At 41.2% G+C, this 18,674-nt stretch overlaps 1 protein-coding gene across 11 annotated transcripts in view; it reads right to left on the bottom strand.

Annotated features, from left to right (window-relative positions):
* JADE3 (jade family PHD finger 3) overlaps window positions 1-18,674 on the bottom strand; it is a 68,557-nt gene that overhangs the window by 43,860 nt on the left and 6,023 nt on the right. For 6 of the 11 annotated variants that reach the window (XM_043494974.1, XM_043495196.1, XM_038396311.2 and 3 more), the window contains exon 2: window positions 10,477-10,539. The exons of 2 other annotated variants lie outside the window; for them this stretch is intronic. The gene's annotated coding sequence lies outside the window, so the exon portion shown is untranslated. Of the gene's footprint in view, window positions 1-2,585; window positions 2,703-10,476; window positions 10,540-14,999; window positions 15,064-18,674 lie in introns of those variants that run through there. 3 more of the 11 variants (XM_043495108.1, XM_043495301.1, XM_043495022.1) reach the window with 2 other exon arrangements.

Raw genomic sequence — 18,674 nt, 5'->3', positions numbered from 1 at the left:
GAGAGATTCCTCCATTTGCCAAAGATATTTAATAGATTTGAGAATATGAGAACTCATCCTACAGCAGGGGTCGGGAAATTGTATGCAGGGCCAGGGCAGGGGGTTGGGGTGCTGTGTGCAGGAACGGGCTCAGGACAGGGAGCTGGGGTGCAGGAGGGGTCCGAGGTGCAACAGGGAGCAGGGAGCTGGGGTGCAGGAGGGGTCCAAGGTGCAGGCAGGGAGTTGGGGGGCAGGACGGGTTCAGGCTCCAGTCCAGCACTGCTTACCTAAAGCGGTTCCAGGGTGGCAGCGGCATGCACCAGGGCCAGGGCAGGCTCCCTGCCTGCCTGTCCACCCTGGCCCCATGCCGTGCCGCTCTGGGAAGCGGCTAGAACCACATCCCTGTGCGTCCCTGGGAGGGGTGGGCCACAGGGCTCCGTGCACTGCCCTTGCCATGCCTCCAGGTACCTCCCCCAAAGCTCCCATTGGCTGTGGTTCCCCGTTCCAGGCCAATAGGAGCTGCGGGTGGCAGTGCCTGGAGGCAAGGGCAACGCACAAAGCCCTCTGCCCCTGCCATCCCCCTGGGGCCCCAATGGACATGGTGCCGGCTGTTTCTGAGAGCAGCGCGGGGCGTGCAGCACCCTAGGGGTGACAATCCCGCGGGTTGGATCCAAAGCCCTGAGGGGCTGGATCCAGCCCGTGGGCTGTAGTGTGCCCACCCGTCCTACAGAATGGTCAGGAAGAGAAAGCAATACTGATAAAGCACCAGTGGAGTCAGATCTCCATTTTCCTGAGTATCTTAGAAATGGCCAGGGTTCCCTCTGAAGGAAGTGGGCAGAAACATCTTGAAGAGAAGCACTACACAGTGAGTGGGAGGGTAGGGGAGCAGCAGGTTCCTCAAGTGTAGTAGGAAAACTTACTATTGAAATCCTACCCAAAGGATGTAACAAATCCTGTAAGAGCAGGTGTGGGTTCGTCATGCTGATATACTCAGTGGTAGCTGATGTCTCATGACCAGGCTGTTCTACTGCTGGAAGCACAGTACGTTAAAGGATCAGATGCGAGAGCCAATGTCCCAAGACTAGGCAAGCCATATTATATTAGAACTACAAAATAGCTCCAAGTATTTAACTTGAAATTTGTATGCTTTGTAGGAAGGAATCAGTCACCAAATGGAAATAGCAAGAGTGCCCAAATACATGGGCTACATCTACAAAAGGCCTCGCACCCTATGCTGGAAGGCAGTGTTGGAAAGAGAAGCTAAATTGGCGTCACACATTCTGGGAATTCATGCATGATTGGTAATCTCCAAAAAGGGAAGATGCTGTTACTCTTCTTTTAAATTATTCATCTATAGAAATCCTGAGAGAAGGATAAATTCTGATTCTACCTGACACAAGTAGCAATATATTTAATAATCAAGGGTCAGAAATAAAATGAAACTCAGTAGGTTCTTACTCAGCAACTCTATCTAAAGCAGTTCCAATTTTGATGTAACACTCATGTGACAGAGCTCTGTCAGGTCATTACTTGATGGAAGATTAAGACCTAGTTTATGTGAGACTGCTCACATAAGTACTAACACTAGTAAGTTAACATATGCTCTGCACAGAGATTCTAATTCTAGAAGCACTAACTACAAACTAGGAAAGAACAAGTACGCACTAGTTAGTTAAACCAATAAGACACAGCAGACAAATTCAAAAGGTACCTCCTTCTCTGCTGCTGCTGCACACACAAAATTCTATGAAAAAATATCCCCCCCCCCCAATAGTGCAAGTAATTGAGTAGCTACTGGTGAATAAATGATGAGAGGGAGACAATGTAAGATCAGGAAGAAGAACAACAAATAAGACATTAAACACTTGCAAATTATATACATTTTGCTATCAAGTTGGAGATAACATGGCTAACAGTCGCCAAGTGAGTATGTATGTATGCATGTCTCTCCCACCTCCCTGTATCTGGTCAGGGTGCTCATGTTTTTTTCCCCACTCTTCAGCATCACAGATACATTTTATGGAAGGAAAGCAATGATTGCAATCCAGGAGGAGAAGATAATATCCAAAAAAGAAAAACAAAAAAATACAATATTTAGGACTAAAAAGGGATGCACTTTTTGCACTGATATTACTATAAACTTCCAGTCTATGAAACTCACCTAAAACAAATTGCTATGTTTTTGTACAGTCAAATAAAAACAAAGCAAAACCAAATCATCATGACATTTTTCTAAACCTCAAATCATTAAATAAAAACACTTAGAGACATTTCGGCTTTACTTTAATGCAGGTTTCTGCAAACAAAAAGCTTCCTACTGTAATGCTTCACAAAGACACAATTTGCTGCAAATCACAGATACTAGCAGTCAACATGTTGTAGCTGCTGCACCTAAATACAGTGACAACAGGAAGGTTAATAAGATCTCTGAAAAAATAGGATGATAAGTTAAATACAAACATGCATTTTTTAAAAAAAAAAAACTAAAAACAAAACAGAAGCTGGTCATGTAGCCTAAGCTGCCCACATTCACATTTACAGTTGAGTCTGACTCAGATTCCAGCGCGTTGATATAGCTTTAAATTGTAAACTGAAAGGCTTTTTACCTGCTAAAAACAGGAGTTCAACTTCTCAGGGTTCTGTTTGCCTTTTAGCAGCTGATGACCTCACAAACACTTGAAGAAAAAGGAAAGGAAGGCTGCAGCTCCTAATGAGGTCATCAGCTGTTTTAAAAAAAAAAAAAAAAAAAAAAAAAAAGAGAGAGAGAAAGAAGCTGAACCTAGGTCTTAGCAAGTAAAAACGAAGCCATCCATGGACCTAGACCCCCGACGCCCCCCCCCCAAGGAATTCTGGTGGTTTATGATGAAATTATGGTCAACTATGGTCAGCTTCCCAATTCCCCTCCCTTCTCCCCTGCAGGCATCCATCTTCAAGGAACACTGGACCCAGTTCCTGGGCTGCCACCTTGGTAGGAATAGCAAATTAAAATGTGTGCACTCATGCTACGGAGTCTGGGGACAGATTTTCAAGCTGTATTTAGGTGCCTAGAAGGAGTTTTCAAAAGCTCCTAGGCATGTAACCCCCCCAAAGGGAAATAGATGCGTTTGCCCCACTACGCTGCTTTCTGTACCTTTAGGCTCCTAAATACCTTTGAAAAAATCTGGCCACAGAAGGACCCATTTAATGCTACTACTTCTGGAAAAAGGCTGTGTGCAGAAGCACAAGACGAACAGGGAAAGACTCAGTTTCATTCTCCACTCCCACTGAGCCACAAGAGAAATGCTCTGTGCAAGCGCTGAACAGAGAAATGCTGTGGAAAGAAACCAAAGTAAACTGTGGGGTGGTAGAGAGAATAATTCTCAAAAGGGGTGGGGAAATGGAACAGGGGAGAGAAATAAATTGCTTAGTTCAAGGATAGCAACTGTATCTGAATTTCTTTTGGATAATTCCAATTAACAGGAGGTTAGGCAAGACTGGGAGTTAAATGAAACTCCCCCACCCCAGCCAACATCTGAATTCCCCCAATCTATAAGGTTTGTGGTAGACAGGAAGAGGTCTGCACTACAGGCAAGATGAAACTAGAATACTACCCATTAAACATGATCACATATAGATACCCATTGTTTTCCAATTAGACATCTCTCTCACCAAAATTCAGATGCCTCAAATAGCTGTTTTTAGTGCAAATCCAACAAAATCTCTCTCTCTCTCTCTCTCTCTCTCTCTCACACACACACACACACACACACACACACACACACACACACACACACACACTCTTGCCATTATCCCATAGATTAACCAGGTTTAACCAAAAGAAAAATCAGGACAGATTAACATTTTCAGCTTGTTTTTAAGAAACTAAATTAATGTAAAAGCATATTGGCATAGAGCATTTTTCTTAAGGCACTCTACCCATTCACCCTTTCTGATCAGAAATCAAAGGAATAGATTGTTGAAAGACAGGAGAAGCAAATAATGTCACAAAACAACCTTAGCTATCAAAGTGCACTTTATTTGCAGTACAAATGGTTCAAAAGAGGTAACAAGAACAGGCAAAGGAAAAAAAGAGTTAACAGTTCAATCATTAGTCACTGTATATCTCTAAAGCAGTGGTTCTCAAATCAGGGGTTTGGGGCCACCTGGGAGGCCGTAAGCAGGTTTCAGGGGGCCGACAAGCAGGGCCAGCATTATATTCACTGGGGCGCAGGGCAGAAAGCTGAAGCCCCACCGCACAAGGCTGAAGTCCGGGACCCTGAGCTCTGCCACCCAGGGCTGAAGCCAAAACCATAGCTTTGCGGAGCCCCATGTGCCATGGAGCACAGGCAGTTGCCCTGCTTGCTACCCCCTAACGCTGGCCCTGGCTTTTACATGCTGAAAAACAGTTGTCGTGGCAGAGGTGGGCTGTGGAGTTAATAGTATGTTGTAGGTGGCCTCAGAGAGAAAAAGGCTGAGAACCCCTGCTCTAAAGTAGAGAGAGTGATCCCCAGGCTTTCTCCATACTAAAATAAGTATACTTTTAAATTACCCTTCAGAATGTTAGATTTGCTATTGAAGCAGTAGTGTCCATCAACATGTGAGAACTGTTTCTAGAAAGAGACAGGTGTAGTCCCTGCTCCTCAAACATTTATCATTTTAACAGTTTGCCACAAGGCAGTGGGACCACAAACTTCTATGCAGCAAGTCAATTCCCACTTCCCATCATCACATCAAAGTGTCATGAATCTCCCCACACATTTTATGTCAAGATACATATTTGCACTGAAAAGTTTTTACTCTACTCTCCACTTGTCGACAGAACAAGGAGTAATGGTCTCAAGTTGCAGTGTGGGAGGTTTAGGTTGGGTATTAGGAAAAACTTTCACTAGGAAGGTGGTGGAATCTCCTTCCTTAAAAAGAACAGGAGTACTTGTGGCACTTTAGAGACTAACAAATTTATTACAGCATAAGCTTTCATGAGCGATAGCCCACTTCATTGGATGCATAGATATACACATACATCTTACTATATGTTCCATTCTATGCATCTGATGAAGTGGGCTGTAGCCCACCAAAGCTTATGCACACGTTGGAAGTTACCATACAAACTGTGAGAGGCTAATTAGTTAAGATGTGCTATTATCAGTAGGAGGGGGGAAAAAAAAAAAAAAAAAAAAAAACTTTTGTAGTGATAATCAAGATGGCCCATTTAGACAGTTGACAAGAAGGTGTGAGGATCCATAACTTAAGGAAATAGATTCAATATGTGTAATGATCCAGTACTTGTGGCTTAGAAGGTGCCACAAGTACTCCTTTTCTTTTTGTGCATACAGACTAACACAGTAGCTACTCCGAAACCTGTAATGATCCAGCCACTCCCAGTCCCTAGTGGCTGGGTCATTACATATATAGTAACACACACACACACACACACACACACACACACACACACTATATAGTAACTTATAAAATATCAATGCAATGTTTTGCTTAGTGACAGATGGGTAAACAAAATTTTATATTACTTATTCCTCCTTGTTTTTCCTCCAAGGCTCACTCTGGGAATATTTAATTCCTTTAATTTTGGGCGACTGCTGTAAACAACTAACTATGCCATTACAGGGCCACAGTTTAAGAGTCCATGACATCTTGTTCCCTCTAGGAATTGTATTTCCATTCACCCAGGTTTTGATAATTGGCATGCTTTTCCCCCCAGAGATATTATGTGTCTATTATCTAAAACTCAAACATTTTCATGACAGATTTGGAGTTTGTTTCTTCGCACTTAGGGAAACAATTCAGAACATATACTCAATGTGTACTGCTATATTTCTGAATGCAACAGCTAATGAGATGAATTCCTATTTCCAAAAAGACAACCCAATTTAAACGCTCATTTGGAGCGCAATTACAAGTGTGGTCCTAATCTAAGATGCTGAACTATTACAAGTGGCATCTTATTAATCAGATCATCTCCCCATATGTTTTCAAGGCCAGGTCTTCTGACTTCAGTGACAAAAAACTTACTGCATTTTACTCCTGTTAACACTGTAGGTCAGCACAGCTGAGAGAAGAGAGATTAAATTAATTATTCTTGTGCAGCAGCAGCATTGCTTATTAAGTTCCAGCCCATTATATCTGTGCAAACTCTCAAAGCAATGGAATTGCACAGAAGTATACAAGGATATACTTTTGTTTGCAGAACTTTGGGTGATGCACAAGAGGAAGAGAACTATTCTCAGAACTCAGCCTGAATTTGTAGAAATGATAATTAAAGACTAAAATGGGCATAATTTATATAGAAATAATTGGATCAACACCATTTCATAATCATGGTCAAAACAGAAGCACACTTTGAACTAGTAGCCCTGAAATACAGAAGGCTACAACTCTTCTCTGCCGCTCCCCATACCTCCAGACTGAAGACAGTGGCTAATCAACAACTTTCTTTTCCACATCAAACAAAAAGCAGAGCTAAAGTAGTACTTTGTCAGGGCAGGATTTAAAACAGTCCTACATACACAGATACAACTGAGGGGAACACCCCCCATCCAGTACACAGGACTGCTTGAAAAAGAATTAGTTACAGGTTTGCCACTAATTAGATACAGGCAGATCATTGACTGAACCAGCAACCAAACCAACGTTCTATTCTTTGCACTGTTCATGAAAAGCTTACATTTGTTTTCTCAATTGGATACTAGGGTTGAACTCAGATGAAAACCAAACAAACTTCTCATCCTATTTCCCAGAAATCATGTACTATGCAAGTATAAGCAGACCTTCAACTCTACTGTTTAGTTTCAGGAATAGCAAAACATTGTCAGATGCAAAGCACGGAGGGTACTAATAATACCACAAAATATGAGAAAAATAGTGTTTTGGTAAACTAGTTTTCACATTCTCGTTTGACAACAAACCAATATTCTTTAAAGTGTGTAGTCATCCTCAAAGTAAAAGATGGCTGGCTGTTTTCCACTATGTTAAGAGCAGAGAGAAAATTTCGCATCTCGCTGGCTTGAAGTGCCAATCCCCAAAACTCACCTTCCTCGTTGTCTAATGAAGTCAAAAGCAGAAACTACAGTGAACTCAAGAGAAGTAATTTTCTGAGAGGGAGAGAAACATCAATGCCTTTACATACACTAAGCCAGCTATTGCTACTACCTGACAGATGAAAGCATCATGGGGGAAAAGGAAGCAGCGGCAAGAGATTGTAGGGATGGAGTGGGTTAGGGAGCGAAAGGGGAAAATTAATTTTACAGGAATCTGAAGGGCTACTAAAAATGAAAAATACTTAGGAAGCAAACAGGCAGACCTAGAAACAGAAAACTCAGGAATAGCCACTTTTTAGACTGTTCTACCAAAGGCCTGACATGAAAATACAATAGAACAGACACTATTAGATTTAGGCAATGTCTAAACTAGCACTTTTGTTGGTAAAACTTTTGTCGGTCAGCAGTGTGAAAACACACACGCATGCACACACTCTCTCACTCATAACCTGCCCAACAAAAGTGCTGGTGTGAACAACACTATGTCAGCAGGAGATGCTCTCCCGCCAACATTGCTACCGCCGCTTGTTAGGGGTAGTTTAATTAAGCCAGCAGAAGAGCTCTCTCCTGTCAGCATAAAGCGGCTACACAGGAGACCGCACAGAAGCACAGCTGCAATGGTACAGCTGCGCTTCTGTAAGGTTTGTAGTATAGAGACAGCCTTAGACATTAGGGGCATGACCGAGTAGGAAGAAGGAACTTGAGATACCTTGCTATAGATGACTAAAAACTCAGAACTCCTACGCATAAAGGAATGGGATATGAAATTTCTTGCTTTGGTTTAGATATATTTTTAAACCCCACACATGGTTAATTCTGGAATTGGGTTTTTGTTTTTCTTTTTTATGCTGAAGAACCTTAACGCACGCGCGCGCACACAGACACAAAAGTCATTCATAAGGTATTCTTGGTAACTGTCAATACCTTAAGCACTAGGTTTACAGCTATTACCCTGAAAACTGGACACTTACGTGTAAGGTGTCTTCAGTTTTATTTTTACAATTATGCACAATACTTACAGAAAAGTTCAGAACTGGAACATTTTTGCAACTCTTTTCCTTGTAATGTAGTACATATTAGAAGCAAGAGTAAGACCAAGAACAGGGTAGGCCCATTACTCAGTGAGGAGGAAGAGATAACAGAAAACACAGCAACAGCCAAAGTTTTAAGCGTCTTTTGTTTCACTTTTCACCAAAAAGGTTAGCAGCAATGGGACAACTATCATAGTCAACATTTGTTTAAATGCAGCAGGAACTACCCCTAAAATAGGTAAAAAGAACACATTAAGAATTACTTAGACAAGCTCGACTCCAAAACTCCAGCTTGCGAGAGACGGAAGCAGAGTCAATGGGGGAGCAGCAGCGGTCGACTCGCTGCTGCCCTCACAACCAGGTAAGTCGACCCAAGATGTGCCGACTCCAGCTACACTATTCACATAGCTGAAGTTGCATATCTTAGGTCGACACCCCCACCCCAGTGTAGACCAGGACTAAGTTTCGACTGGTGAAGTCCCTGAAGTGCCCATATTTTGGCAGGTGGGTAAGTGCAGAGTCACCTCAATCACCACATCACCCAGCAACTCTGTGCATAAAATCACACTTAAACCCTAGCAGAATTCACAAGCTAGATGTTACCCTACTTAAACTTGCCTTTGGGGCCCAATCTGATAGATGTGCTCTGAGCATGCCTAAACCCGCATAAAAAAAGGCCAGAGTTGGTGGCAATACCCCCCAAATAACTTTTAGCCAAGTTGTAACGGCACTCACCTAGGATGTGGGAGACCCAGCTTCAGTTCCCCAACCCTCCTCCCTTACCTGATGGGGAGAAGAGATTTGAACTTAGACCTTCTACATTTTAAGAGGGTGCTCTAATCCCTGGACTAGAGAGAGTTACTCTCACTGGGTCTCTGACCCAAGGCATATTTATATACAGTTCAACAGAAGAGATTGAGGGAGACCTGTTCACAAAATACCCTACAGCCAAGTCGTTAGGGCACTCTGGGTTTGTTTTCACTGTAACAGTTAGCTTGACTTACTCCTCTTGAGCTAACCTAGCTTCAACCCACATCCCCTGAGGAGATAAGTGCTGTCAAAATGGAGCTACCTATCTCAATCTAGAGACGACGTATGGACAGGTTTCAGGTTTGGGACAAAACTTGAGTCATAGCTCAAGCTAACAATGCAATGAAGACAAGCCCTGAGAAGTGGGAGACAAGTTCAAATCCTCTTTTCACGTTAGAGGGGAGAATGAAACCTTGATCCCCCACATCCTGGGTAAGTGCCCCAACAACTAGGCTAAAGGTGGGGGGGGGGGGCACAAATACCTTCTTCTTGCAAGAAATTCTTAAGCGCCTAACTGCAGAAGAGAGTTGAGTGAATACCAAGCAGAGAAATGCACCTCCCTCTGACCCAGACTTGGGCACTTAACTCCCTTAGGCCATGCCCCTTTCTACAAGGCATTTTCTACTGGCTAGCTTAGGCAGCTCCTGCTCACTGTGCTACCTGTTGTGAAACCCATTCTCAGGCACTGAACTGTCCCCATGCATTGTATGGAGAGCCTAACTCAGTTGTTAACTCCACCAAGAGGCAGGGCATCTAAAGTTAGATGCTGCATTGCTTGAGTCCCTTTGCGAATCTAGTCCTAACAATAAAGAGATTTCTACACTGAGAATAAAATCTTTTACTTTCATACTATTAACAAGCAGAACACTGAGTAATAGACTGGCTGTCTTTCCACTCATTTAAAATGACCTAACTCAGCAAGTCAAGACAGTCTCACACACATATGCTTCCTCCTTCCCCTGACCCATCACAATCTCCCATTAATCCACAGCAACTTCAGTTTCCCACATTGAGAACCTGCCCAATCCAGTAGCCTCCCCCACCACTTCATCTCATCTTCGACTCATGAGTGTTGATCCCCAACCTACTGAAATGGCTACTCATTCAACCTTTTCCTCACTAAACACTATTTCTTTATTTCTCAATATCAAAGATCCATCCTTCCAACAGCACCCATTTGCTTCATGTGCATGTGTCCCTAGTCCCCCCCACCAGAGCCTTGGAGGTTTGTCACTCTCAGTCCCTTCCTCCTAGCCCTCACCTCAGATTCAGTTGTCTACTCTTCCAACTTTGACTCCCCATTGTTCCTTTCTCCCATCAATTCCCATCCGCTGAACCCCAACCCTGTCTCACTTGCAAAATTAATTTACCTGCTCCTGGTTTTTGTTCTGCCAACACCCATAAAAAGTCGCAATCATACAAGCTTCCTCCACTACAAGTCTGTCCTCTCCTCTTTCAGTTCTGTCATCTTCCTGATCAACCAACATTGTCTCTTATCACCAACCATGACCACTGGCCCTCTCCCTGCCCCACCATTAAAACCCTTCACCCCTCTCCAGGCACGATATTGCCTCCTTCATATTGCCCCAATGCACAGAATACTGGAATACTCTTCCTAAGCTCACCTGCAAGGCCTCTGCCTTCTCTGCAATCAAGTCCCAGCTTAAGACCCACTTCTGCTGCAATGCCTGCAGAAAAAGAAATGACAAGTTTAAGTATTAGTTAGGAATAATTTATATAGCCTGTTTGAAGTATGGGGGTGAAGAGACTTTGTAAATGCAACCTTATATTACCAAGACGTGGTCAACTATCACCTTGACCACTAATATGTTGTGCCCTGCCCTGTGTTTAGACTGTGAGCTCCTTAAGCAAGAGACCTGCCCTCATTTTAGTGGGGAAAGCACTTAGCATGCTGGAAGTGCTCTCAGTGACTGTCCACAATTGTAATTCCAGACATTTGAATGTAAAAATCCCCACACTTCTAAAGTTTCCTCAGCTGTACTCTCCATAGAGCTCTATAAGCAAGACCATTTTAAATACCTTGGCTAAAGCTAAGATGCCTATCACCTTTTTATCTAAGCAACTGATGGGGCGAGGGGGAGGGGAAATCAATGCCAAGATGGAACTCCAATAAACTTGTTACTTTGAGACTTAATGATTACTTAAAAACAAAAAAAAAACCTTACTAGTCCCATTTAGTTAATGATTCTGATATTCATTAATTAATGAATTACTATATTTGTTTCTGTGGTATTGTCAATCTTTTCTTCCTGGTCTCTCCTTTCTAAGATGTGAAAAGTGGTCTCCAACCTTTTAAAAAAAAAAAAAAAAAAAAAAAAAAAAAACACACCACACAAGATCACTTTTTGAATTTAAGTGTAACACAGGATCTACCCTGCTCCTTCCCCGAGGCCCTGCCCCACTCACTCCATCCTCCCTCTGTCGCTCGCTCTCCCCAACCCTCACTCACTTTCACCAGGCGAGGGCAGGGGGTTGGGCGGCAGGAGAGGGTGTGGGCTCTGGCCTGGGGCTAAGGGGTTTGGAGTGTGGGAGGGGGCTCCACACTGAGCCTAGGGCAAGGGGTTGGGGTGCAGGGGGTGAGGGGTGCAAGCTGTGGGAGGAAGTTTGGGTGCAGGAGGGGCTTCGGACTGGAGCAGAGTGTTGGGCTCCAGGAGGGAACTTGGGGCTGGGGTGTGAGCTCCACTGGGCAACAAAGCGGGACTAAGGCAGGCTCCCTGCCTGCCCCGGCCCTACAATACTTCCAGAAGCGGCTATCACGCCCCCTCAGGAAAAGGGCTGCACTTGGCTCCATGCACCGCCCCTCTCTGCAGGCACTGCCCCCACAGTGCCTGTTGGCCACAGTTCCCCATTCCTAGCCAATGGTAGCTATGGGGGCAGTGCTTGCAAGCAGAAACAGTGCACAGAGACTCCTGCCCCTGCCCCTGCCCCCCCCCCCGGCCTCAGGGGCATGCAGGCTGCTTCCAGGAGCAGCATAGGGCCAGGGACTTAGCAGCCAGACTTTTAGCAGCCAGAGATCGTGATTGACTGGCAGAGGCTCCAGGATTGACCTGTTGGTGACCACTGCCTTAGAACAGCTCCACAATGACATGACCACCACCAGCTCACCTTAAGGAGGCTGCCCCTCCATATCAACAATTTAGTCAGTATTCAACATGGTTAGGCAACCCCCCAGGAGAAGAGAGAAAAAAAGAAGGTCCATTTTAAACACCAGTGATTTATCATGAAGAAAACAAAATTATGCATGACAGGTGCTAAAACTACTCAGTTCATCACTTTTTAAGACTACAGAAGTAACTGCCCCTTATCTGCATTCAAAGACCCACTGGCCCAGTTATGATTTTCAGCACTAGCACTTATGAACTGTGCAATACCTTTATCCACAGAAGAAACCCGATATTTACCCAGAAGTCAAAAAAGAGACTTTTCCATTTTGGCCTCAAAATAAGGTGTGGAACACAATCAATAAGGTAATAATTCTGGAAGTAGAAGACAGAGTGCCCACACACAGTAAACTAGACTTAAATAGCCTCACCTCTGTGACTACACATTTCATGGCAGTACCCAGAAAATAATTCTTCCTTAAAGTTTTGAATTGCCAGTGTCCCTTACTACTAAGAAAGAGAAGCCTCATCTAACACAATACTCCCTTTGTGCCGTGCCGCACCTCAGTCTGACAGAATTAACATGAAAAGAAAAGGAGTACTTGTGGCACCTTAGAGACTAACAAATTTATTAAAGCATAAGCTTTCCTGAGTGAGCTGTAGCTCACGAAAGCTTATGCTCTAATAAATTTGTTAGTCTCTAAGGTGCCACAAGTACTCCTTTTCTTTTTGCGAATACAGACTAACACGGCTGCTACTCTGAAACCTAGAACAAACATGGAGTTCTAAGAAACAAGTGAAATCTTGGCACCACTGAAGTTAGCAGGAGTTTTGCCATTGACTTCAAATGGGTTCAAGATTTTTGCAAAGGCAATCTAATGATTTTGCTAGCACCTGGCAGAAATCTAAAGATACCAATGAGTTTTCTTTTTAAGATGTGCTTAGCTTTGCTGTATCCCAGGCAAACAAAGACTTAAGATCAAGTTAGGATATAAAAGCCTTCGTTTATAGAGGTCAACTCTAGTAGGAAGGAGTATTATGAAGAGTAAAATTATGATTTTCAACAACAGTCTAAAAACTTCAAGGTCTCCCTCCATTAGCTTAAAAAAAGTTACGAGAACAGTTTTGAGACTGACATATAAAGCAAACATCTTAAAGCAAGCATAGTTTCCACTGGAGTTCAGCAAGGATTAGAGTAGAAATGTAATTAAACACAGAAGTCATACCCTACCTCAACCTCAACACAGAGATGATAGCATCAATTCTGAGAACCAAAGTACATAATGTCACCCCTCAAAAAAGCAAGAAATAGTACTAACACAACAATTAAGAGATCATTTATGCCTACTGTAAGAACCATGTTCAAGAGAAATTGTACACCCATTGAAATTACAAGAGAAGCTTTGTACCATATCTTCCATGCTATTATAAAACCAGAGCTCGCTGATGTCTGAAAACTTTGCATTCAAAAAACAAAACAGATGACATTAAAAGTGAAGATTCTGAAAAAGTGATGGTACATAAAAAAAAAAGCACGTTAAGATATCTGTTCACTGGGTATTGTACCCACTTATTTTAATGACAAAAATTAGCTTACTGTTTTACTCTTGATAGCCCTGCAAAGCCAACAGCAATGTAAAAACAGAGCTAAATTCTGCTCTCTAGTGAACTATCACCATAGCTAAAATTCAAAAAATTCTGATCAGTTACATCTATGCTAACCAATTAAAGAAAAAAAAAAGGTTGCACAGGTGTAATTGACGGTATTATCCAAGTACAATAAGGTGGCCCAGATACCCCTTAGGCACAATTAGACCTGAAAAAAAAAAAAAAATTACTGATGACAATGCCTGATAAAGAAGCCAGTTTGACTTTCACATCCCAGTCACAGCAGGATAGGCTGAGAGTAAAGCCATTTCTATATTAAAAAAATGTAGATCAGTGTAACTAAGTTGATTTAGCTACATCAGTCCAAACCCTTAGACTTGAGGCTGTATAAGTTGTCCTAAAACCAATTTAGCTTATACCATTTCCTCCTTTTGTATAGTTCTTCCAAAGAAGAACAAAACATCTTACAAAATAGAAAAATTATAAAGCTACAAAACCTAGTAAAAAGGCATCTGGGAAGAAGTGTAGTATCTGAAGCTAATTTTAAACAATTTGGAAATTAACTAGACCACAAGTTGATATGGTTCCTTTGAGCTTTTATTTTACTAATTCTGGTTTTGCTTTGTTACAGGAAATCACTCAAAGCCACACATAGCTGTAAACGCCAATCAAAAATTAGTAAAAGTATGACAGAAAGATTAATTACAACTATACCGACGTATAGATAAATGTGTACAAACACACAAGTTCTGTGACAACTGAAAAACAAAAAAGAATAAGACCATCTACTAATATGGAAGCAGAATTATGATCTACATCTTTTATATCATCTGAAGTGCATTCTCAAAAAAAAAAATACAGCACAGTCAGTGAGAATGTTTCTTCTCTCCCACTATAATAAACTCTCACTAACAGAAATTGGTCCAAAAAAGATTGCCTCACCACCTTGTCTTTTATATGATTTCCATGCATGCTAACACAAACAGCAAGCTTTCAATAGATGGTACTGTACCCCACATAAGTGTCTGCCAGGAAATTATATCTTCTACCTGACCTAATGCATTTCCATGAAGTCCATCCAAAAAGAGAGCTGACAGAAGTGCTGAAATGTTTGCAGGCTTATTACAAACAATAACCTGGAAGAACTAGCTTGCTGGAGTATAGCTTTGCGGTAAAGATAAATCATCTGGATCAGATTTACACAGTACCTGAGAAAAATTGTTTGGCAGCGGCAAACAAAAAAAAAAGGGAGGGGGAGGGGGTGACTTTCTGGGATCATTATAAAATGATTTGGAAAATCAGCATCAAGATGTTAGAAGGTAAAAAACACCAAATGGAAGAACTGCAAGTGTCAAATGCATGGTTGGAAAGGTAAATAGGACATAAAAGACAACGCGTTCAAGCTGTTTTTAAAATACCTTTGATATTTGATTTATCCTATTCCCCCCACTCCCATCTCAGCACTTAAAGTGGTTCATTTTGGTTCAAGAATGCAGCAAGCCCTGGAAAGAGATGAGAAAATTGGAATGATAATTTAATCACTTTTAAGGCGGTGATATAGTACCTTCAAAAGCAGTTAGATGCTCAGGCAGTCTGGTTGATGCAGAGTTGGCAGCCTTTTAAAAAACTTCAGAACTCAGCCATCCTGTTTTCCATGATCTTACTTCCATAGTTTTCTGCCATTTTTTGGCCACAATCTTACACTACCTTATTCACAAACCAGATTTAGGGTAGAAATATGGATATTCAGTTGTAAACTCTATAGGAAGAGGCATAAACTAAGGATTAGGTCCACAAATTATGTTTTAATCTCTTCCTCCTGTGCTGGCTCAACCCATGAGCTTTATATTTGGTAAATCATATTGGCTAAACTCAAATATTCCATAGTTTCATTTTATCTGTGTGTGGCCCATTTCTATTTAATTAGATCGAAGCCAGATTTCCACTGAGAATGCAAGAGTAGTATCACATCCATCCATCCAATTCCTTGGAATCCTCTTTCAACTGCCATTGTAAATTCAGTGTCTCTAGGCAGCCTTGTTGTGTAAAATGCTGTATTTTGATTCAAGTCTCTCATGCTCGGGGCAAATTTCAATATATTTTAGCTGGATGAAAATAGAAAATTTCCCAGAAACTTTGACAAAGTATCATTGGCAAGCTACTTTAAAGCCTTTTTTAAGGCACCAATCAGGTGTTTCATTAATGAAAGTGCTGGAAATTTTAAAAAAATCATTTGCATTGTATTTTAGACTTACTAGGTCTACTTCTTTATAAGGTTTAAGTAAGCATGCTGAACTCCCATATGTCAGAATTTTAGCATGACTTCAAAGAAATTCGCATCTTTTTCATTTTATTGTTGTCGTCCGAGTAGATAGAAAATGCCAACCAAAAATTGTAAAGAAAAATATCTTCAGCAAATTGGACACAATATTCTGCCATTTTTCCCCCATACAGAAGAACCAACAGCATTAAGCAAGAATGCATTTGCTCCATGAATGCATGTTTGTAGCCATTATTAGATCACTCATGTTTTCCCAACACTTTAGTATCACTGTTGGTTTTTTCAGTTCCTTCAATTTGATTCACTTTTATCATATTTAGATATGAAACAGAATTCAAATTTGTCTAACGTAGTACATGCAGCTCAAGGTGCTTCACTTGCCTTTTTACAATGCTCATTTCATGCTACAGTGAAGATGATGTTAGCGTAAGCTAAGATTGCAACATCATCATCAAATTCAAGTCTCCATTTTTTAAAATGATAATCACCAGTTTGATCTTTGATATTCATTTGAGAGAGAAACAGACTGCTGTTGAACAAAGCTGGATGTCGAAGAGCTGCTGGAATGTCCAAAACTGTGGTTTAAATTATCACAGCATAATAGCAATGTAGACCAAACCATCAAAAGTCTCATTTGACGGTTTAAGCTCAGCGTTCTGTTCTTCCTGCCCATCAGTGAAATTTTAATTCAGTGGCACATTTGCTCTCTAAGAATGCAGAAAAACTGATTTTCTGCACTTCTTGAGCATAAATGGTCAAAAAAAAAATTTCTCTGACTTATTTCCCAGAGCCTGAAATCCTTGGTAGCTGCTGAGTAAAAACTGACAATTTCAAGCAAGTGGTCAGGGTCCAGGGAGCAGATTTGTTTTGGAAACTCCATGTTCCGGGGGGAAACTGTCCTCTCCCCCTCCCTCACCCCACCCAGATTTCCAGTTCACAGGGCTTAAAAATATTGGATTCATTCTGACTGGAACAAAACCAAAATTTCAAACCCACAATTTCCCCACAATCCAGTAATCCTGCATTATGATCAGCTCTGCTCTTGAGATGAGCACAAATTTAACCTATTACTTCATTCCATTCAGTCATTTGAGGGAAAAGAGCATCTCTGTGTTTCTCCCATCCTTGGTGCTGCAAATGTAGAAGATCTACGCTCAACTATTTTCCCCATCTTCGAGCCGCCTCCTCAATGAATAGCTTCTGTGCCTGCCTCTGTTGTTCCTTAGTTCTTTCCTAAAGGAGCCACAAAATGAAACTTACATTCTGCTGAAATGGAAAGCACATGCACAGAAAAACTTTTGTGATCGGGCCCAAATCTGGATGGGATTTCTCCATAGTATGTCACCATAATGTGTGACTGATTCCAAGTAGATTTATTTGATATTAAGGTATGTAAATTAATGCTAGAATGATATTAAAAAGAAAAATATGAAACAGGCTGTTAAAGGAGAATAAAAGTCACAAATGATCCCACCAAAGACTTGTAATGCTTTTCCTTATCAGGAGTATACACCTTTCTGGTTCATCATCACTTTTGTATGTGGTCATTTAAAATCTGGAAAGAACTGGTGTGAAACAATGGTGGGGGGTAGGGAGGAAGAAGAGAGGCACGAGAAAATATTGCCATTTATTTTGCAATATACGCTAGGTGGTGTGTACATAAAATATTTGGTGTATGGAACAATAAATTGCTTACAATTTACATTACTCCATTTACATTTGAAGCCTGTCAAATCATTTAAAAAAGTTAACTTGTGAATATTTTCATGAATGAAAGCCCTAAATTCAGTTCATTATGATTCTGGGAGGGAGTGGGGGAGAGAGGATCTATTCAGTCAATCCCCCTAATTTTTGGGCAAAGCATTATTAGTCTGGAAGTTTGTAACAGAGGTATTGTGTTCATTATTTTCATGTTTTAAAAGTTTCCATCATTCAATCAGGGAGATGAAACAATACCACATGACCAAACACTTACTACAAACAACAAGGAACTGAACATTTCATGAACAACCCATACACTGAGATTTCTTCCTTGAAATTTGTTGAATACTTACAAATAGCTAACATATTCCAAAACATCAAAATTAGTTTGTGAACTTGCTAAACAAAGAAAGAGTTAAGTAACTAATTGTGTAATAATTATGAATTTATAACCAATGCTTCTGTTATAGTCTTTAGTTATATTTGTATAGTTATACACCAATCTCTCCCTCTCTGAGACAGAAGAATAAAATACAAATTACGTATCAGGCGTTAACAGTTTTAGCAGCCAGGAGTGCACGTATAAGCCCTTTTTTGAGTCTCTCCTTGCCGCTAGAATTAAAAACATAAGGAGGCATTTGCAGTGTCATACGCAACGTTCAGTCTCCAGTTTGACAAACAAGCAGAACTTAGTAATACAGCATTAAGATGACAGCGTACTTAAAGAATGAAGACTCTAAAGTTTTCAAAAAGACCAACAAGCTGTGACACACATAGCAGTATCTAATCTGAGTGCAATTTTTTTACAAATTGCTCTACCATTAATTTATCACTCTATCTTTTGCAAATACTACAAACAGGCCAACTTGCTGCCAGTTCAAGCTTCATAGCCATGTGAATAGTCCAAGTTCTCTTCCATTATCTATATTAAACAATAACTTGTAGGAAAGCTCTACAAAGGCTCAAGCATTCAGCATGTCTAAGATCATGTGTCCCAATGCCGTTCCAATACCAAAACGGTTAGTTTCCTCCTAACTGAAATGTAGATCTCTGAAATACTGTACGCTCAACTTCTCAGAAGAGAGGGGAGATTTGAAATTCAGTGAAATAT

Source organism: Dermochelys coriacea, chromosome 1 (genome assembly GCF_009764565.3).
Source record: "Dermochelys coriacea isolate rDerCor1 chromosome 1, rDerCor1.pri.v4, whole genome shotgun sequence".
Lineage (NCBI taxonomy): Eukaryota > Metazoa > Chordata > Testudines > Dermochelyidae > Dermochelys > Dermochelys coriacea.
The sequence above is the reverse complement of the archived record's forward strand: the minus strand, read 5'-3'. Positions and strand labels throughout refer to the sequence as shown.